Source organism: Melanaphis sacchari, unplaced genomic scaffold, assembly GCF_002803265.2.
Source record: "Melanaphis sacchari strain LSU unplaced genomic scaffold, SCAv2.0 Contig43_pilon_pilon, whole genome shotgun sequence".
Classification (NCBI taxonomy): domain Eukaryota; kingdom Metazoa; phylum Arthropoda; class Insecta; order Hemiptera; family Aphididae; genus Melanaphis; species Melanaphis sacchari.
In genome coordinates, this window is record NW_020271284.1 from 2634791 (window position 1) to 2657380 (window position 22590).

The 22590-nt window shown below is 25.2% G+C and overlaps 1 protein-coding gene and 5 non-coding genes across 6 annotated transcripts in view; 1 reads left to right on the top strand and 5 right to left on the bottom strand.

Moving 5' to 3' along the window:
- Positions 1-22590, top strand: part of LOC112597703 — a 39094-nt gene that overhangs the window by 3077 nt on the left and 13427 nt on the right. The gene's annotated exons all lie outside the window — the stretch shown is intronic.
- Positions 2657-2727, bottom strand: Trnag-gcc. The gene has a single exon. It is a non-coding gene; the product is annotated as a tRNA-Gly (tRNA).
- On the bottom strand, positions 4320-4390 carry Trnag-gcc. Its single transcript has one exon. It is a non-coding gene; the product is annotated as a tRNA-Gly (tRNA).
- On the bottom strand, positions 5551-5621 carry Trnag-gcc. The gene has a single exon. It is a non-coding gene; the product is annotated as a tRNA-Gly (tRNA).
- On the bottom strand, positions 6202-6272 carry Trnag-gcc. The gene has a single exon. It is a non-coding gene; the product is annotated as a tRNA-Gly (tRNA).
- On the bottom strand, positions 15508-15578 carry Trnag-gcc. The gene has a single exon. It is a non-coding gene; the product is annotated as a tRNA-Gly (tRNA).

Sequence of the window (22590 nt, forward strand, 5' to 3'; positions counted from 1 at the left end):
TTGGAACTAGTTAAATCAAGTATTAACACAGTATAAAATCGTAAAAGTTCGGTAATTTATTAATGAATAGATATATAAATTTTCGTTATTTTAAGCGCCTATAACAAATATTTGTTTTCTGTGACCTGGAAACTAAATAAATGTTTGACAAATATTAACGACAAGAAAATATAAAATTCTTAGTTAAAACATATTTTTGCATTTATATAAGTACCTACTTATAAAATGTTTTGATATACTTAAAATGCATATTTATTATTAATGAATATGTTGACTTACCTACCTATTCGACTGTAAGTAATTTCAGTAATTGTTTTTGTTGTTAAACTTGATTATTTCATATAAATAACGTAAAATACGTTTCGAGTTTACTCTTGGTTTGTTTGAAATGTCCTTTAATAAGTTAAAGTGTGTACGCATATTAGTATATACCTACATATATATCATATACGCTAGTATAATAGCAAATTCAATACATAATGTTATGTACGCATATGATATATCACTAACCTTGTCCTTCAATATCAAGTCTTATTGTAGATTTTACTTTTTATGTATGATATTATAATACTACATAGAAGTTGAAATTATGTCATAGTCTCGCAGGTGGAAGATATTTCCCAAACTTCATTTATATTTCGCATTATCGCCTGGAACTTACAACTTTTGCAAGTATTGATGATTCTATAATGCCCACGTCGTCATACATTTATATGCGTGTATGATCTATATCATACGTACGTTCACTTAAACAAATTTTACAAATTATAAATAATAAACGTAAATTGAACCTGTACATTGTACAGAACAATATTATATAATATATAATCATAAAAACTTATTATTATATTATCAATCCACATTTATGTTTTTGTAAAACAATATAAATGCGTAATCGGTATACAATTGCATACGCAAATAATTAGTCCATCGCAATATTTGGCTCTAAACGCGTGTATTATTTCCCACGCGTAATGATATTTTATAATTGTATTACCTGTTATTAAACATTTATTCATACGTGTCTCTTTGTTTTCGAGAAAAATTGTAAAAAAAAAAATAAGTATAATTGAGTCCATAAGAATGCTTGAATATGCTGAATATGTTGCTCGGGTTGAAAGGCCGATGACATCTTTCAAAAAGTCATAGAAATTATATAGCTGGAGAGAAATACTTAAATTATTATCTTGGCATTATAATTTATAAATGCTTACAATAATTCATATAAATTATCTGCACACAGTAGATAATAACAATGTAATTTTTCATAGTAAAAACTATTGTTTTTCATTAAAATGGAATTATATTCGTTTTTAATTTGCGTGGTGCAGAGTATTGTGCAAAATAATAAAAAGTAAAATAACATCATAAAAAAGAAAATTAATGCGTTAAGTCATCTAAAGTTGAAAATCTACTGTATCAACCGGGAATCGAACTCGGGCTACGATCTACGTGACAGGCGAGTATTTTACCACTAAATTATTGATGTTCATTTTTTAAAGTTAGAAAACATTTATATTTGACTTTTAAGTATTATTACAAAAATAATATAATTTTAATAAATGAAAAACCAGTTGACATTCACCTATAAAGAATAATATACAAATGTATCGTATAAAATACTAAAACAATATACACTTTGCTTATATTAATAAATTTTTATTTCATATTTTTTATATTATTATTTACTATTGATACTTTACAAATTATTATTTAACATTCCAACTATAAATGCTATAAATCGTTGATTCATTTTTTATTTTTATTTTAACAAAACTGAAGTCTTATTGCATTTTTAGGAAAATGTTTAAGTTACAAAAAAGATAAAAAAATGCTTTCAGTGTTCTGTTAATATATTGAGCAAAAGCTTATTTCTAAGCCGTGCTAAATATCGCATCACGACAAGTAGGACATATTATATATTTTTAAGTCAGTATAGAAAACAAATCGTAATGTAACATTCTAATTATTATTTTTACTACGAGATTTCTAAAATCGAGTTTGCAAACCGTGCAAAGTGTCAAGGATTGAGAACGTCACGAATGTCAAAGCACTACCTAATTATTATTATTTTTCATATAATATAATAATGAAATTATGTGATCAAATATTTTGTAGGAAAGTGGCTATTATACATTTTTAATAAATGATTTTGACGAGGTGAGGGGTTCATGATTTTTTTCGTTAATAATCTAGAGAGGCAAAAGTTTTAGCCGTGTGCTTAAGCCCCCTAATTTCCAAGACCCCTCTTACACTGTTTGTCTATAGTTCCAAAGAAGGTTTTCATTTAGTTACCTATACATATTATATTTAGATATATTTTGTTTATTTCGACGATATTGTATATTATGCTCTCTATGCATATTATATTCTTGTATTATTTTTTAAAAATAATTATGTTATTTTTCTAACACATGAATTCCAATATTTTTTTTTAATTACATAAAATATTTTAACATGTTTTTTACAAAATAATTTTCTTTTAGTCTACCACAATTGTTGATTGATTATAATTCTGAATTTCACTTAAGATTATTAAAATGTTTTATATGATAAATAACAACTCGATTTAAAATTGTATTAAAAAATGATTAAAATAAGATTAGTGGGAAAAAAAACAAAAATATTTAATATCTAAAAAAGTTACAAAAGTATATGCATCAGCCGGGAATCGAACCCGGGCCGCCCGCGTGGCAGGCGAGCATTCTACCACTGAACCACTGATGCTTATGTTAGGGATTAGAAAATTAGTTTATTTCAAATAAATGTATAAACATTTATTAAATAATTTATTACTTATCAATTTATGATAAATTGATATTGTCGTTATAGTTTAAATATTTACCAGCGAGACTGCAGTGGCTCTTAATTAATAAAATATGAAAAAAAAAATATTTATATTTTAGTTGCCTACCTTCGTCGTATTATGTTTATTATTTATTAAAATATTAACACATTACTTCATCCATCTTGTGATCAACTCCCATAGAAATTTATTTTAATCAACCATAATAAAAATATAAATAATTTTGATAAAACATATTAAAAAAAAAAAAAAATTATTTATTTATTCTGACAAATTGTATTAATAAATATCATGATATTATTTCATGTAATATAACTGTTATAAATTATTATCATACGTAGGTTTAATGGTGTAAACAAGTTATAAGACAATAGTTATATATAATATAAATAATTTAAATATTTTGCAAATAAAATTATATTGCGTAAAGTAAATAATAACATAAAAGTACCTATGTAAGTAGTTGGTGGAGAAAAGTTTTAAATTTTTATCAATAATATATTTTGAATTATAGCAAAATAATTAAAATCGTTAGGTTCTAATGGTTCTATTATTTTATTTAAACATAGGCTATATTTCTATAAAGCCTAACATAATATAATGTCTAAAAATTCATAATTTTAATTACCTATATGTTGACATTGAACATGAAAAAGCATGAGGTCGTGAAGAACATTATCAATAAAATCGATATTATTTTAATAGGTATATATAAATCTATAATATTATAGTTTATAGATAATCAAAAATGATTTCCTATTATAGACCTTATTTAATAATATCAATTAATAAAACTGGGTTATATTATTTACAAATGCTTAAGAATTAAAAAAATCTGAGTGAACAAAATTATAATTTTGTCGCCCTAATAAAATTGCTAACATGTAATTTCGCTATACTCATTGTTGTGTGATGTATTTATGCTATTGAACAACAACTAATAAACTGTCTTATGTAGTTTACGTATTTATTATAAATTATATTAGGTAGGTATGTACTATGTAATATGTTTAATTTGGTGATATTGTGTTGTATGTTTACAGCTAATAATGATGACAACTAATGTACATTATTCTAAGCTATGACAGATTATAATGTGTATTGAAAACATGGAAACAGTCTCTTTTAATAAAGACTATATACGTTTAGAGTCTAGACATTAAAATATGTCATTAACCATTAGGTATATATTAGGTATTACGGAAGATTAAAAATTCCAGAGTTGCCGATTTCTCTAATATCTACTCTGTATAACTATATTGTCTGCAGTAAATAGTAATTGTGTTTAATCTAAATGTATAGCTGTATAGATTTTCCTAATTGTGTCTATCACAAAAATGTAACTCTCATTTTTAGGCAGTTTGTACTAAATTTTATAAAGTTATATTTTTTATTAATACTATTTGAAATAGGTATACTAAAATAATTTTATTAAGGCATAAAAAAAAATACTGCTTAACCACCACTTATAGTTTGAACATAGGTCGTGTTGAAAAGAATTAATAAAAATACATGCATCAGCCGGGAATCGAACCCGGGCCGCCCGCGTGGCAGGCGAGCATTCTACCACTGAACCACTGATGCTGATGTAAGAGCTTTTGAATTTCGATACTCTCTAACCACAGGAATATAGGCCCTTATTAAGGTACAAAATTTATTGAAGCCTCATACATGATAATCCGCAAGGGCTTCCCATCCCACTTCCGATATTGTAGATATAGAAAAATTACTATTTACTATTATCTATAATTTATAAAAAATAAATAGGTTAGGCTATAAATATTAACACTAATATTATGTTATACAATTGTTTGAATTAAAAACTAAAAACAAATATTAATATTTGTAAAAATAATTAATTCGACAAACAAAAAGAGAAAAATAAGTAATAATACAATTCAATATACCTTGTAAAAAAGTAAATTAATGTAATATAGGTAGGTATCTACGTATACAATTTAAATTCAATGTCTCAATGATAAACCATATTGTATTATTTGTATTCGAAAAACAACTCTAAACGAATATGGTCTATTAATCTAGATTAGTTTATTACTTAGCATAGTTTAAAGTTAGTAAAAAAAAAAAAAAAAAAATAGAAGATTTATCAACCTTAAGAATAGTTCAAAAAGAGACATAGTATTTTGAAAATTATATTATATTTTTAAAATACAGTTACATACTTGCATATAAGAATTTGATGTACCTAAAATGTATTATCTACGATTATTCGTTTACGAGTTAGACAAAAACAATCGATTTTGTCAAAAAAAATGTACTGTAAATTTTTCTGTTTTTCTTCAATTTTTTGTTTGTTTAACCAGATTATTTTGAAAAATACTGAGAAATTTTGACTTCTCAAAAGTATAAACTAGATCCGATTGTTCACTATAAATACGTATTGACAAAGTTTAAAATCGGAGTATTTTTTCAATTTTTTAATCTGTATATACAAACATAAAAATGTAAAAATCTTAGAGTGTAACAAGCATCGGTATACCCAATCCTCTTTATATAAAACATAAATGTATATTTAATTCGTAAATTAAATAGTTCTTAAAAAAAGTACGCGATCAGTGATCACCGACTAAGATCTACAGACTACTACAAAGGGATTGGGGCATAAAAAAAGTTGATTATTAAAATTAGTAATAGAAATCGTAAAAAACCTGAAAAACTACCAAGGAAATAAGATAAAAAAAAAAAATCAAAAATTGGTAAAAGCTAAAAAAATTAAAATTAACTGCATCAGCCGGGAATCGAACCCGGGCCGCCCGCGTGGCAGGCGAGCATTCTACCACTGAACCACTGATGCTGATGGGGTACCCCAAGAATTTTAATACTCTCTAACCGCAAAAACATGGACACACATTAAATTTAAATTCAAAGAATGCAAAATTATTGAAGCATCATAACGGCCACCTGCCTCACTCCCAATTATGCTGATATTGAAAATTACTATTATAATAAATTATTTATTTCTTAGGTCTGTCAACACCAATTTCAAAATATTTAATTATGTTTAAAGTAAAAATGAAAAATTCCTTGATACTCGTAAAAAAATCGATTCAACGTGGCAAAAAAAATGATAAAAATCTTGAAACACGTCAAACGTCGGTAGGTGCTTATTTTTTAATCATAAATAAACTACGTGAGTCGCCTGATTCTAGTCTAAAAAATCACTGAACAACGGTAGGTGACAGCGAAATCAATTGCGATCTACAGTTGTGGATCTCAATCAAAAAAAAAAAAAAAATAGCTAATTTTTAATATAAGTAATATTAATTGTAAAAAACAGAGATAGGTACTCTTGGAAAAAACTGATAAAAAACCAAAAATGTTAGAATCATATAGACATATAGTAAGTCCACAATAATAATAATAATATAAATATATGCATCAGCCGGGAATCGAACCCGGGCCGCCCGCGTGGCAGGCGAGCATTCTACCACTGAACCACTGATGCTGATACAATAGAATTTTGGTTTTGATGAGATTTGACCAAGGTGGAATAAATGCGTTTTAGAAGTAAATAAAAACGTTACGCACGAAAAAATAAGTTAATTATAAGTTAAACGTTGAATGTATTTTATGTATTATATTTTAAATTTTAATTAAAGTTAATGTCAAGTGCCATTATCGCAGTAACGTTATATTATAATATGACCAAAATTGATGTAAATATATAATAGTATCTAATACAATGTTATCATCACTAATTATTCATCGTAACAAAATTAAAATATTTTAGCTGTAAGTAACTAACGGTTGTCCTTATATGCCTAACATACTATGAAAACTTTTTGCGCTAATGAAATCTATTTAAACCAGAATTTTAGGTAGGTATATGCTGTAAAATGTACAAACCATGTATTGTAAAAATGTATATTGAAAATCAACGAACCAGCTATGCTGTAAAATGTAAATTATAGGTATCGAGTGTATTTATACCTCGGTCATTGGGTAGGCGAGATTGCCGATTTTAACGAATGTGTTACATTTGAATTTAACGATTAATTATTGTAAGCGACGAAAAAACGGTTCTTAAGCAGAATAATTAGTCTGTCATGCTATATATTTTGTAAAAAATTTTTATTAGATACTTATATAATATATTTAACATATTAACATTTTTATCAATAATTTATTTTTCAATCAGTAGTAACTAGTAAGGTTGATCGATATAATTTTTGTCAAAAACAAATTACATAATATATTAAAATATTATTAACTATTAACTAATAACTTTTATATAAGCCAATTTCGATGTATCATTGAACAGTATAAATGAGTTAGTTAAATAAATATAATAAAATTAATTTAAATACTCGTACTTTAAGAACTTCATTGTGTATAATTTTGTGTAATTAATGATTGATTAACTTGATTGACGAAGATCGTTACGTTTCGATTTTAAAACCAATTTTGTTAAAATTGGAACTTGAAATATTTTTAAACAATAAATGTATTTTAAATATTTTTTAATAGCTTTAAGAAAAACTTTAAGGAATCTAATGTTATGTTTTCAAAATTTTTACTGAGTCTAAATTTGTTAATCAAATTTTTAGAGAAAAAAAATCAAATATTTTAATTATTTATCAATAGCACAAAAATTTCAAAATATTTTGAAAACTATGTTAATTCTAAAAAATTTAATTATTAATTAAAAAAATACCAATTTCTACAATTACTTATTATTGTATAACTAACGAAAAATCAAAATCGAATTTATTAACATTTTAATTTATGTGAAAACTCTCGTTTTTTTTATTATTTATTTTTACTTTTTTCCCCAATTATTTTTAAAAGTACTGGGAAATATTTACTCTTGGTACCCTAAAGAATCCAGTATTTTTACTGTTTCAATAGTTGATAACAATCATGAAAAAACACATTTCATTAAAAAATCGAATCGTGTATCGTTCAATATCTAAAATAATATCTATAATTACAGTCCTTATATTCCTTAGCAATATTATGTCCTTTAAAGATATTGTTATTGTTTTAGTAAAAAATTAACCACTTTATTCATTCCAGTTTTAATCTATTTTAAGTCTGAAAACATTTATTTTGATAAGAATTTTTGTAAAAATGTAGATATTATGTTTTTATAATTTAAAACTATTTTTACCTTATAAAGTTATAAGTCGTTATCACTAATTCTAAACTATTGAGGGAGACCATACGGTAAAATATTATTTTTACAATAAGTTTAATTAGTTATAAACAATAACTATAAACTTTATATCTACTTAATTAAAATGGATTGCACGATTCATCTTTTTAATAGTATATTTATGTTTAGATTATTTGAAAGACAATAATAATAAATAGTTAAAAATAAAAACATGAAAAAGTATGAAATTTTCATTCTACGAAGAATAATGCAAGTTATTTAATTTTAATGTTAGCAAACATATTTCATAAAGACTTTTAGACATGTTAGACATGAATTACCTTTATCAGATCATAGCGTTTTAATTTTACTTTTTAACGTTCACTAGTTTATTTTTTGACGACCATCGTCAATTGTGTCTAGTTAACGGTATTGTTTATTTTATTCCTCGTTATGAAACTATGCGCATGATTTTTATTTAGTTTTAAATATGACATCATTTTCAAGGTTGGGAATTAACTATTTAAAAAGTTAAATTTTAGTTACTTTTAATTAAGTAGCTAGTTATAACGATTATTCTTTTTTTTTTTTTTTAAAGTAACTTTTAACTTAATAAGTATAATTTTTTCTATGATATGCAGTTAGAAACCAGTTAATTCATTTTATCATCACGTTTTTTTCCTGTATAAACTACATAGGCTTAAAAAAAAATTTAAAAAATAATCACAAAAAAATAAATAATGTTGGATTCTATCACTGGATAGTGGATGACCTCCCTCCTCGTGTAATCGTTGTTGTATATTCATTTCATCTTATTTTTTTCTAATTTGTCTATTATGCACTGTAGCATAAATTGTAAATATTTTTTTTTAATAATAATAAAAAAAAAAAAAATTTAAATATATTAAAATTTTTATATTTAATAAATTGGTTTTTTTTATAGAAAATTTATAATAATAAATTATAAGTAGGTACTAAATTATAAACTATGTCGAAGAGTGATTGTGCTATTTCTAGATTTAAATAGGAATCGTAAAAATAACCTAAATTTCCATATACATCTATAATCTTACCTAAACCTGTACATTAAAATATATTTTTCTATAAAACTTGACGAGTTGCAAAAAGTAGCAGATACTTGTCTAAAGTCTTTTTAATTTTTAACATATTAAAATATTTAAGTAGGTATTTTCAACTAGATAAATTAGTTGTTTAACCTAAATTTAATTTTTGTAACGCGTATATTACCTTGTGTACTATTATATCAATATTTAAATATAATCTTCTTTTCATTGAAATATATATAAAATACAATATATGAGTATTGATGTTATTGTTAAAATATATGATAAAAGTTTGTTATGTACACTTTTGATGATAAGATATTTGTATTGTGTGTATGAGTCATATATTAATTTATTTAGTTATTTTAATGAGTATGAATATACACAATTTGAATATTATATATATTGCACAATTATTATCTAATAATTTATTCTCGATTTTATCAACTCGCATATTATTATTATAAGCAGTAGAGAGTACACAGGTCTTTGTCATTTTAAAAACTCACTATAGGGTTGACCTTTTTTTTTTGTTATTCTGTTGGTTAGTTAATGATTGATATTTAGTTTTGTTAAGTCTCTAACTATAATGTTTAAGTTTCTATAAAGATTTGTATAGTTTTCTTAATAAAACAGTAATGGAATTAAGGTTACTAATTTTTTTTCCGTAGTAGAATGTATGTATAAATTATTATTAAGTATTATAAGTACTAACTATAAATGATAAGCTTAACCAAGATACATTAGATATCTTGTTTGTAAATATTAAAAAATAAACAACTTAGAATTCAACTGCAGAATATTTTTATGGAAACAAGACTTTTGTAATTTGTTCAAGACATGAATAAACGAATTGGTACTTATTATTGAAATGTAGAAATGTAAATACGAGTGGGTAGGTTAGTTGGTAAAAGGAGGAAGATCAAAATAAATACATTTAAAACATTTTGTTCAAAATATTTTATTGTTATAGGTGTTTATAGCTGAGTATGAAATCGATTTTTCTAAAATAGATATTTCCTAAATAAAGTTAAAAAAGCACTATGACCCAAGAAAGACAACATTTATTTTTGTTTGTTTGGCAAATGCATTAAATATTTAATGTTTAAGCTTTTCTTTTTCAATATTTTATTTATATCTCATAAATTACTTACATACTTTTATATGTTTTCTAAAAATAGTTATTATGAAAATAAAATATTGGAAATGTGTTGGTTATGACTTTATGAGAAATGAAAATACAATAACTTATTATTTTAAATTAGTTTATCTTGAAAAAATACGGTTAACAGTTGATCATAAATGTAAAAGCCTTCGCTTGTCTATCGCTTCAACTTAATATGAATAATATGAAATAATATCTACGTATACTCAGTAAATATATGCAGGCATGCAGTATATGTACAAAGTAACGTCATATAGTATCAAGTAAGGCAAATTACGTTATGTTTATGTAGTAGGTACATTGTCACATTTGAAGTTTTGTGTCACGGAAAATATAAGCAATTCGACCTCGTTCAAAAATCTTTGATGGCAATGGTACACCTGCAGGCGTCTGACAATAATATATTACAATATTATATGATATATAATATAATATATAATTGAGAGAGAAAATCGCATTACAATCGTAAATTACGTTTTGGAGTGTATTCGACACGTATATCGCAGGACTCGACCCGGCGGCGCAGCGAGGTCGGTGAAACGCGTATTTTTCTATACACAGCAGCATAAGTACCTACGAATAATAACTAAAATAGCGAACATCATATCATATAGTATTATAGATAGTAGAAGGCACTAATTCTATTCGAGGACGGCCATGTACATGTAGATAGAGATATTTAGTTGTATTCATTGGATGAGAGACTTGAGCATTTCTCGAGAGACATTGGAGAAATTTGAGTGGGCTAAGCTCGCGATAGCTTCCTCGATCTTCACTTGTGGTTATATTTTACTAAAAAAAATATATTCTACATTGTTATTACGCACATCTATTGACTATTATAATAGGTAAAATATAGCGTTGGTCTTCTTTCAAAATTTATTATTTTTTTTTTTTTAAAGAAAATTAATTGAGTAATGCAGAAACATAATATTGTATATATTTGTATTTTGTTATCTAACCGCTCATGCTTTTTTCATATCATTATAACATATTTATTAATTTTTTTTTTTTTTAAGTACAATATAAAATCTATATTACTTGGGCACAATAAGTAGATGTGATACAGATATTAGTTATATACAAATTTTAGAAAAAGTACAATATTTATAAATTAAATTTTGTTCTTACTCTGTTTTTATCCAGAAAATTGTGGAATTAGCTACATATATATATAATTCAATATTATGACGTTTCAGTTGAAAATCATGACAGTGAAAATGTGAAATATAATATCACTAAACTATAATACAGACTAGTGCAAGAGAGACCCTATTATTTAGAAGTAATTGTTTATTTGATAGACAACAGTGATGTAGTAATATAATACATACATAAGTAGTAATTACACTAGTCACACTATCTAATATATATATAACCTATGTACATCACGGTTAAAGAAACAAGAATAATTAAATAGGTTATTATAGTAAATTCTATATAAAATATGTATAAGAATATAAGTTAAAAAAAAAATAATGTTTTGAGCCAGAAATGCAATCAAATTTTCTATAAATGGTTGTTTACTACTTCGCCTACTTCTCCACCATAAGTTTGATTCGGACATAAAAAATGTACTAGAGTATGTAAATGTGATTTATTTTTAAAAAGGTGACATAAAATATTTCTGTCCAATGACCTTGGATTCAGATTGAAATCTGACGGAGGTAAAGAATACTAAAATAAACATTTCTTTGACGACTTTCGTCTTTTTAACTATAACATATGATTTAGTTTTACGCGATATAATTTGCATTTTTTAAATGGGAATATTTATTTCATCACCAGATTTGAATAAGTTGATTTTTTTTTAAAGCATTTTGATCTTATATGTATGATTCTAAAACTAAAATTGACTCTATTAAAATAGGTTAAATTTTTAAGATAAAAACAACTAAAAAATGTGTTTGTAAATTTGTAAATTTTTCAATGGTCATTTTTCAAATTTCCTTTAATTTTTTACTTAAATAGTTAAATGTAATTATTTATATTTCAGTCAATTTTTATTTTAGAACCAGGGTTAAAGATTAAAATGACTCAAAATTATGAAAATTTAAAGATTGTTTATCCAAATAATGTTTAAAATACGTGTTGCCGTTTAAAAAAATGCAATTTGTATATCCCATAATGAAAGAACTATCTAAATATTTCAAAAACGTCAACAAATGTGTAAATCAGTATTCCCCGAATAATTTTTCTCAAAAACCCTATTTCTGTCCGATGTCACTGGCCGGAAATATATCATATTAATATATATTATTATCTTTAACATAAAACATACTGAGTCTATATTATAAATACACGATTTCCATTTTTTGAAAAAATACGAACTTCTCTAAGACGTTTCTGTATATATATATATTATATATATGTATGATGGTGGAGTAGCTATAATAACGTAAAAATAACGTCCTGGTACATATAGTACCGAAGTGCAGCGAGAAGACACCCATTGCAGTTATAAAGATTATACACGTGTATCACAGTCTACTTGGCGAAGATCGTGCGTAATTGGCGCATAAACTCGCGTGATGCATGGGCTTAATCATCATCTGCACGCGTTGTACTTAATAATTAAATATATGAACTATATTATGTAAATATAAACATTTAACTCGTAGCGTATGTAGGTTCGAGAGGAAATTGCTAATAATAGTATGTATAAGGTTTTTTACACCACGCTTAAGTAGATAATAATGTTGGTAAGCATTTGTATAGTACTAAATTGTCTATCATAAATTTAAATGTTACTTTGTAGAAAAACTTTTGATCAAAATTCGTTGTTATTAAATTCCTACTTATCGATATTTCATATTTATATGTTATAAATTATAATATTCAGAATATTTAATTTTAATTTTAATTTTAATATTTTATTATACAATCAAGATTGACTACAAAATTGTTAAAAGCTTATAAAAAAATGTATTTGATACTTATTATTGTTTTATTATTTATATAAGTATATTTCGTAATTGTTCGTAAAAATATTTTAATTGTATTTAAAATTGTATTTTTATTTTAAATTGCATCTTTTTAAGTTGTAATAAAATCTTGATAATAATTTTATTATAATACAGCTGTAACGCTAACCACGCTGAAATAAATATGTCGGTAAGTCGATTAAATCTGAATTATTTCAATATTTTATTATAATTTAATTATTATTAATTTTTAACCAGATGTTCAAGTTAATATGAGTAGAAATTTTACTCAAATAATGTAATGGATAATGAGTACTATGAATTAAAAAAAAAAAAAACACAAAAATCTACTGATATTAGCGAATATTTTTATAAAATATCATCATTCATCTCTAACAAAAATTTTGTTTTAACACTCCAGCCTAAAGCTGTTGTTAGCGTTTTACTTAATATTTAAATATTATATATATATATATATATATTTTTTTTTTTTAATAACTTAACATCTACTCAATATATGTGTACATTAGAAGTAAAGGATGAACATTTTTTTTACATCCTGCATAGAATTATAGATAATTTAAAATAATTAATTTTAATTAATTTTATTATAAATAATTTTACATCATAACATTCCAATGAAAATGCTTTATGTGAACTTATATTATATAAAATTAACTTTGAGATACTCATCCTCGAGTAACCTATATGTACCGAAATTCACACATACACACACTTCCATTTATTAATATTACAGATAAATTATGATATGATATATGTTTAAAACGAATGAGTATAGAATTAATTGCTAACATTCGCTCAATCTAATCATCTTGACATCCATGAAAATTATTCTTTAATAGTTTTAATAAACCCATATGACATGGTCCCGTCTCGTTATCGTATAATAATATTTATATAATCTATAAACATATTTAATATAGGCCATTCAGAAAATTAAATTACATATTCCATACATGAATATACGTGTTTTCTATAATATTGACGATAATAATATAGTCTATTAACTATATTTATACGTATAAAGCGTATAGTTGGCATATTTTTTATTAGTCATTATCTCGTAGTTATTAAAATTTGCATTACAATATTCGAATCTCTGCAGTAACTGCAACACTTACGCACACACTCCAGTCCAAGGATAAGTGTTAAAGTGTCCGGTCTGTCCGGATACGGTGCGTACACAGATAGGTCAGTGTAACAATTTAATAATGCTTTATATCTTAATATATATATATATTATGCGTACACCACAGTGCGCCGCGGTGTATCTTTAAATAAATAAATATAATTATTCTATTTGTTTATATTTTATTCGTGCATGTACCTACATACCTACATATCACATATGTATATAGTGTGCAATAATATTATGCTAGACGCCGCCAACCGTTACACCCCATGTCTACAATGTAATAATGCTTAAATTATTGTGCATTTATAAAAGTCCACGTGATATCGTTTATTTCACTCGTACACACAAGCATACAAAACTAAATTAATTTAACGTATATTGACGTATATTGTATAGCGTTTCTAGTCGAGTCGTCGCAGAATCATTACACTGTTGACTATATAATATATATATGTATACACTTTCGGCTCTCACTCATGTTCTCGCCCACAGGGTCATCTCTATAACATTTAATTAATATTTTATATATGCTACGAATTACGATAATAATGTTTATGTTGTACTGTTATTTGCACTCCATTAGTGATGTGACAATGAGATTACAAATCTTGGACTATCTATCATTTGATCGTATTATAATAGTACAGAATAGATAATATAGTATGTCCCAGTGGTGGACTTTTTAAGTTAAAAATAACGTTTTTTTTTCGAATATTTCCATTCAATTATTATAATACACATAAATATGTAATTATTACTATATTGTATTTTATTCTGTTTTTTTTTTTCGAACCAGCAAATGATTTAAACAAATGATACAATGATTTGTTTATTCGATGAATACCTATTCCTATAATAATGCAAGATAAATTTTAAGAGTTTTGAAAAAGATAAAAAGGTTTCTTCATTATAGGTACACATTTCCGACTTAATCCTCAAAATATCAATGTTAAAATCAGGCCACTTACATAAGCATAGATATAATGTAGATAATTTTAACAGTTTTGATTACGTAATATAACAATTATTATATAAATTGGCAAAAAGCCATCACTAATTATTACTATCAGTTCAATCTGCAGTTATTTATTATTAATTAAAAAATAAAAATAAATATTGAATATAACATTATTAATTATTACGAATATAGTTATATTATAAAAGTTATGCATATTATTTATTTAAGACCTGATCATAATAACTAAAAAAAAAAAGTCGAGCAAAAGAAACACTAAAAAGTCATTATGTATCGGAGATAAATAGTACAAAAGAGTTCTGCATCAGCCGGGAATCGAACCCGGGCCGCCCGCGTGGCAGGCGAGCATTCTACCACTGAACCACTGATGCTTGTTATTTGTTAGGAAATCTTTATATTTATTAGCTCTAACATCAATCGTAATACTTTAATTTCATTTTGTTAAAAAAAATTATTTTAAACAATAAAATAAAATGTACTTAAAAGTGTAATACTTACAAATTAAAAATTATTCAAATAGATAATAATATTTTTAAATATTTTGTTTAAAGCATGATTTTTGGAGTATAATAGATCTAATTAAATGTCAAAAATCTGTGCAAGTACATTTTTTCAAGTTAAAACGTCACAAGAAGCAGATAAAATAAAAATTTGATCGAGGATAAGAAACAAATAAAATTGTCAAAGTTTCAGATTTCTATTTGAAATAAAAATAATATTGTTATGTATGCATACATCACAACGAACCTGTGTAGCAAGCTAATACCTATTACCTATTCCATCACTGAACCATAGATCTGCGAGTGAATACTGTTGGAAAGGAGATGGGTTTCGATGTACTCTGACCGCAGTATTAAATTTTCAATTACCTACTGAACATCGCTCATCAGCGTCTGTAGGCTGTACACTGTACACGGCCATATACACATTAATAAAACATTAATTTGTCCCATGCTTTTTAAAGCTTTCTCCGAAACGAATGAGTTTTTACAATCGAGAAAGTGTGATTTTGCGTCCTACACAATTCCATTACAAATAATAATTATTTTTAATCGTTATCACTGTGTTTTTATTAAGAAAGTCGAATTCATACCAAAACTCAACAAATTAGTTTTTCTCGAGTCCATCACATAAACATATTTTTGTGTAACTTGTTAATAATACGAGAAATACTGGAATGTTATTTCATGATTAAGTACTTATACAGAGTTATACTTATGTCTATTTACATTTTATGAACTCTTGCAGGACGCTTACATTATATATTTATGTGTAAAATAGTTACGACTTACGAACATATAGGGTATTAAATATATTCGCATTACGATGCTTTCCAAAAGAAATGCTAACAATCTAATATGCAATTATTAAACCATCTATTATATTATATTTCTACTACCTATATAAATACTTCTATAGTTTAGGTTTCTGTTTAAATAAGCCATGGTTTTTTCTCACTAGTTATACATACAAGTAATTCATTTACGCATTTCAAATTAATTAGTTACAGATTACAATCATTTAGATTTTAGACAAATTAACTATCTAACACTCATCGATTAAAACGGTTAAAAATCTCCAATCTTAAGATATGCTCATTGTATTTGACTTCGGAAGCAATAATATATTAATAATGTACTACCTATATACGCCAATGTCATTTGTTTTTGACGTTTTGATGTACCTATACACTCGTAACTGCGAGTAGAACTGCAGTCATTCGTGCATATTTTAAAGAAACTGATTACATAATTATTACCAACACATTTACTAGGTAACAATACAAACAACATTTAATAATTTTTCTATGGATTTAGCCGATTTAGGTATTAATCACGATGGATTTAAATAATTTTGTTTTATACTGTAACGGTTGAACCCTAAATAAAACAATAATAATACATTAAAAAAAAAAATAAGTAATATTATTATTATACATGAAGTGAACAATTAAACTTATAAGCTGATACCTACCTATTCTACATTCGTGGCTTTGGATGGTTAGTTTAATTTAGTAACATATTTTATTAAAAATCCATTTCGATAATTTTGACTATCTATCATTTTTTTCTTCTCTAAATTTTTAAAATATTTTATAAATGGATATTAATATATATTATAACTATAATTAATAGAAGATATTAAATCTATGGCGCCGCTCAACAACATCTTTCAATGCTGTTTTTAATACGATTGCTTATTACTGTCCGTAATATAATAACACGACTTATTGCTTTCAGATTAAAAATATGATAAAGCACATTTTTATCCTGCGTTATCTTATTACTGCAAATATACGTCGAATCATACCGCAAAGGCGACAGCGTCATTATCTAACTGATCAAACATGATATAATATATGCGTATATGCGTTATGTGAATATAGGTGTAATAGATAGACATGTGCACCTACATTTAGCGTATGATAATTAGTAATAATTAGTAATCACTAAACGCGGATCATTACCACACTGTAACGGATTTTTAAGACACGGTTGCATCAAGTACATTAGACATACCTCATCGGCGACGGTGCCTACATAATATAGGTACTTTTATTACTACTATATTATAATATATCATAGAGATACCTACCTCCAACAACTACCGTCAATATTTATAATAGTATGATAAATTATTAAGTATAGGTATTTAGTTATTTACTTATATATTATCATTACCTACGCTGTTCAGTTACCGGACGGACGGAAAACGGTTTCTGATTCCTAACGTCAAGGACTATGTATAAATAATAAATACATAAGTACGTAGGATTTATTCCTGTGCAACCTTTAATTTTTATCAACAGTACGGTGTACGATTTTATTATGCAAAATCGGTTGCGTTTATATGGCAACTAATGGCGCCTGAGTGGAGTGTCCGCAGTAGTTTCCTGGTCGCGTAGTCGACGTTTCCGTGTCAATTTCGCGATCCGTCCTAGAAAAATCATTTTATACGAACACTTGTCATTAATATTATTTGTATTTGCCACAAATGTGGTAATATAATATTATAATCTAAATTCCTCGAACACTCACATTCACAAAAATACAAAATATTAAATACACACCTCGTAATTACTAAGTTTAACTAAAACTAGATGCACGGTGTTTTGCATTCTAGAGGTAATTATTGCTATAACAATGATCATTATATTATTTTAGCAATATGAATTGATAAATGCCCCCCAACTAAAATACATATTTATAATTAATGAATAAAACATAAGTATGTATATTATAATTTAGGTATATAATATATAATATGTCGCGTCCATAATATCGCGTAATTGTCATTTCGTGAAATGGACAAAGTTTATATCCACTTCGCGTAGTTCCGCTATCTAGACAATATTTCACGAAATGGATACAGAAACTACGCATAACGGAACTAGTTCCGTCATCTGAACAAACACTTAGCGTAATAATATTTATAATTATATTTTTTATTATTTAGAACATAGTACAGAATTATAAATACTGATTATGAATATCATGATGAACTATTAATTATTATGAAAATTATGAATTATTATGAAAACGATTAATAATTATGAATGCAATAAATTATGAAAATTATTAATCATAAATATGATGAAATATGAAAATTATGAATATTGAACTATTTATATTTATTATTTGTTTAAACATAGAATAGAATTATTATGAATTATGATATTGAGACTTGAATTTTAAATTTGCCATAAAACAAGCATACTTTTGTTTGGCATTTGCTTTTACAATAGCAACTAAAAAACCTTGTCCTCTCATCAATTAAGAAACAGTTTATTTTAACGTTTTCTTAACTTCATGTTTACTTGCTTTAATTTGATAAAATTCAAAGACATCGGTTGTAAACTTCCTGCTAAACTTTCACACTATCAGTGTACCAGAAATTCAATATTTATATTTCGTTTTGGAAGTAGTAGTAATTATGAAAAATTCTATAAAATTTTAAGTCTGAAAAATAATAAAAGCAATTTAAATTGTAAAGTCGTATAAAAAAATAATAAAATTAGCCAACACGGGCGCGTTTTATGTGTTAGAAAATAAATTTGCCGCGTTTTTGCATGTATATATTATAATAATATACAGGTTTTTTACTAATAATTGTTTAAAATGTTAATAAAAGGAATGAATAGCAGTCGATAGATACCTCCTAAAAGTTTTACTCCATTTGGTACTCATACTAATCTAACTAAACATAAATACTTAATTTATTTAATATCTAATTAGCCATGTTAATATATCAATCTTAAAAAAAAAAAGTATTTTGCTTTAATTATAAAATTTAAAAATAAACTGTTATTAAAAAATGTATAAGCCAGTAATATCATAGGAAATTATAGGTTCTTTGTAAAAATACGTTTTTATTAGTAAACTTCAAACGATTGATATAAATAAAAAATATAAAAGTTGAGTTGGAAAATTACAGTAGCCTAAATACAATAGCTACACATAGCTATAAACGTAAATTTAGTTTAAATTTATTTATTTATATTACAAGTTAAAAAAAAAAAAAAAATTAGGACCATAATATTTTACTTTGCCTATTTATAATATAATGTAGTCATAAATATTATCGCATAGTTTAAGTCTGTAATCTGTAACTTTAATAATTATAATTTATATATATATATATCAATCCGTTTACAGTATTACACGTTATTGTGTGACAATGAGATATGCATATTATGTAAAATATATATTGTATCATTTTTTTATAAATAGCGTATAATTATTATATATATATATAATACAATGTCATACAGTATATTACATATTATAATACTATGCAGTCACAAAGCCTGAAAATTATTATATTTATATTTAACTATTTAAGTACGCTAAAAAGTCTTCTTAAATCGTGATTTGTTTGTAGCATGGTTAATGGTTATATATAGATACTATTATAATATAACCATGATGACTTGCTATGACGATTTAATAATGTATAGCTTATGATTCATTTAAGGTGAGACACTCATTATTTTAAAAACTATTAACGTTTTAGAAAATATATTCTTTTACATAAGTCATCAAAGATAACATTTTTTTTAAAAAAAACTATATTTTCACTATTTTAATCTTCATTATTTTTAAATTTTTTAATGACAACAAATTTTTAATTTCTATTAATGTTCAAAGCAGAATATTTTTTGGAGTACATTGACATATGAAATTCACAAATTTTGGACGAATAGTTTACGAGCTATAAATATTTAAAGTTTGGATGAACGGATTGAAGTGGTACAACCATGTACAGGTTAGTTCCTCGCAAAATGTCAGTCCCCTACTCCAGTCATTTATACATTACAACTAGTAAACTACTTGTCCAAAATTTGATTTTGGGTAGATGAAATACTCCTAATTATACTCTGCTTTAAAAAATTAAATTAAAAATGTATGGTTTTCATTCAAAGGATTAAATAGGTATATAAAAAAATATAGGCATAAAAAGTAGTAAAAATGTTATTTTATAAAACTATGTAAAAGAAATATTTTGAAAATCGTTAGTGTTTTCTGTAATAATGAGTGTTTTACATCATATAGTGTCCGCATTGAAGATAATAATATTGTAGCAGCACATCACGTCGTCGTGTTATTATTTTTTATACGCAACATACTTGTACCGCCAAAAAGAGAGCAATAAACTAATACAGTAATACATTATATACATACGATATTACGATTTAATAAAACTATATATAATACATACCTAAATCTATATTCGTATAACCTATCTATATAGGTAAATGCGGCGATTAGCGCTAGCACGAATACATTTCCATTTACGTACATATAATAGGTATATACTTAATCTTATGTCAAAATGAACAGCTGCAGAAACACGCATAATATATTATGTTATTATGTTATGTGTGAATTTAAAGAGTGTATAGGAATATACCCTTTCGAGGCCATTTTATATCATACATTATGTACTTCGCGGCCGTTGATATTTCGATTTGGACGAAAAAATATTACTACCGCGTAATCCTTTACCAATAACGAATTTCATTAAGTCGGATATATAATTATTATAAAGTGTAGGTAATAGGTATATATGGACTAAATTGAAACACGAAATTTTTATCTTTCACATAATAATAATATAATCTATATATATATATATATATATATATATATATATATATATATATATATAACTATATAAGAACGCGCGCGCATATAACGGCCTTGTGCCTCTACCCGAAAAATATTATAAAAAAAAAAAATATATATATATATAACATTAAAATATAATAAAAATTAACGAGCTTAAATATTTTTTAAAATTTTTAACTTATGTTGAATGAAGTCACGAATTCGATGGAGTATTTTCATAAAGATTTATTCAATAAACTTTACTTAATTTGTTTTACAGACTTAAATGCTTGATAACACAAATATTAATTTGATCAATATTTGATATGTATATGCATTATGCATCAAATTAATATTTTAAAAGTGTTCTGTTTCAGATGTTCATGTAATTAAAAATATAGATTGCCAAATGGAATACTATGTGTTCGTATGTCTAAATGTTAAACATAAATCATAAAAATATAGTTATAGTTTCATTTTGAGATGCACAATTATTTCTTTACGCTACGTTAATATACGTGGACCAACTAGACCGTGCTCGTACATATCTTAAACATGACCTTATCCTTATTTTTTATCTAAAAAACGCTCACCCTAAAATAGTGGAGATTCTTTAATATTATTATAATATTCAATTCTTTTTATTTATATGATTTCTATTATTCATATTTACATTCACTAAGCATAAATAGTTTAATTAAATAACTAGAATGCTTGGCAAACACAGGATGATGATTGCAATTTACTTATAACACAATATTGTAATCGTGAAAAATGATATCTAATAAATAATTTATAGGTGTATCAAATATTCATATTAAAATGCATTTAGATTTACTTCCAACTTTTTAAATTGAACCAGTTGAACGTACACTTCACGAATAAATAGAATAACCGATAATATAATATAAGAAAATTATTTTGACAATTTGTATAAATACATTTTATCACCCTTAATTTAAAATTGATCACCGCATAAACCAATAAAATACATTATTCTTTAGACAAGACATAATTTGGAGCTCGAGAGCGGATTATGTTATACTCTGCTATAGCTCTAAACGTCATTCAATTGTAATTAATAAACAATAAATAAATACGCGATTTGCCTACTGCAAGGATTCCAATTCCAAAAATTGATATTCACGTGTTTTAGTACTTTCCGCGGTGTAGAATTTAACCTTGGTCTAATATAATATAAGTATGTAATATATACAAAAACTATATCGTTAATAACAATTTGTTATTCGTAAAAAATGCCACAATCGATTACGAA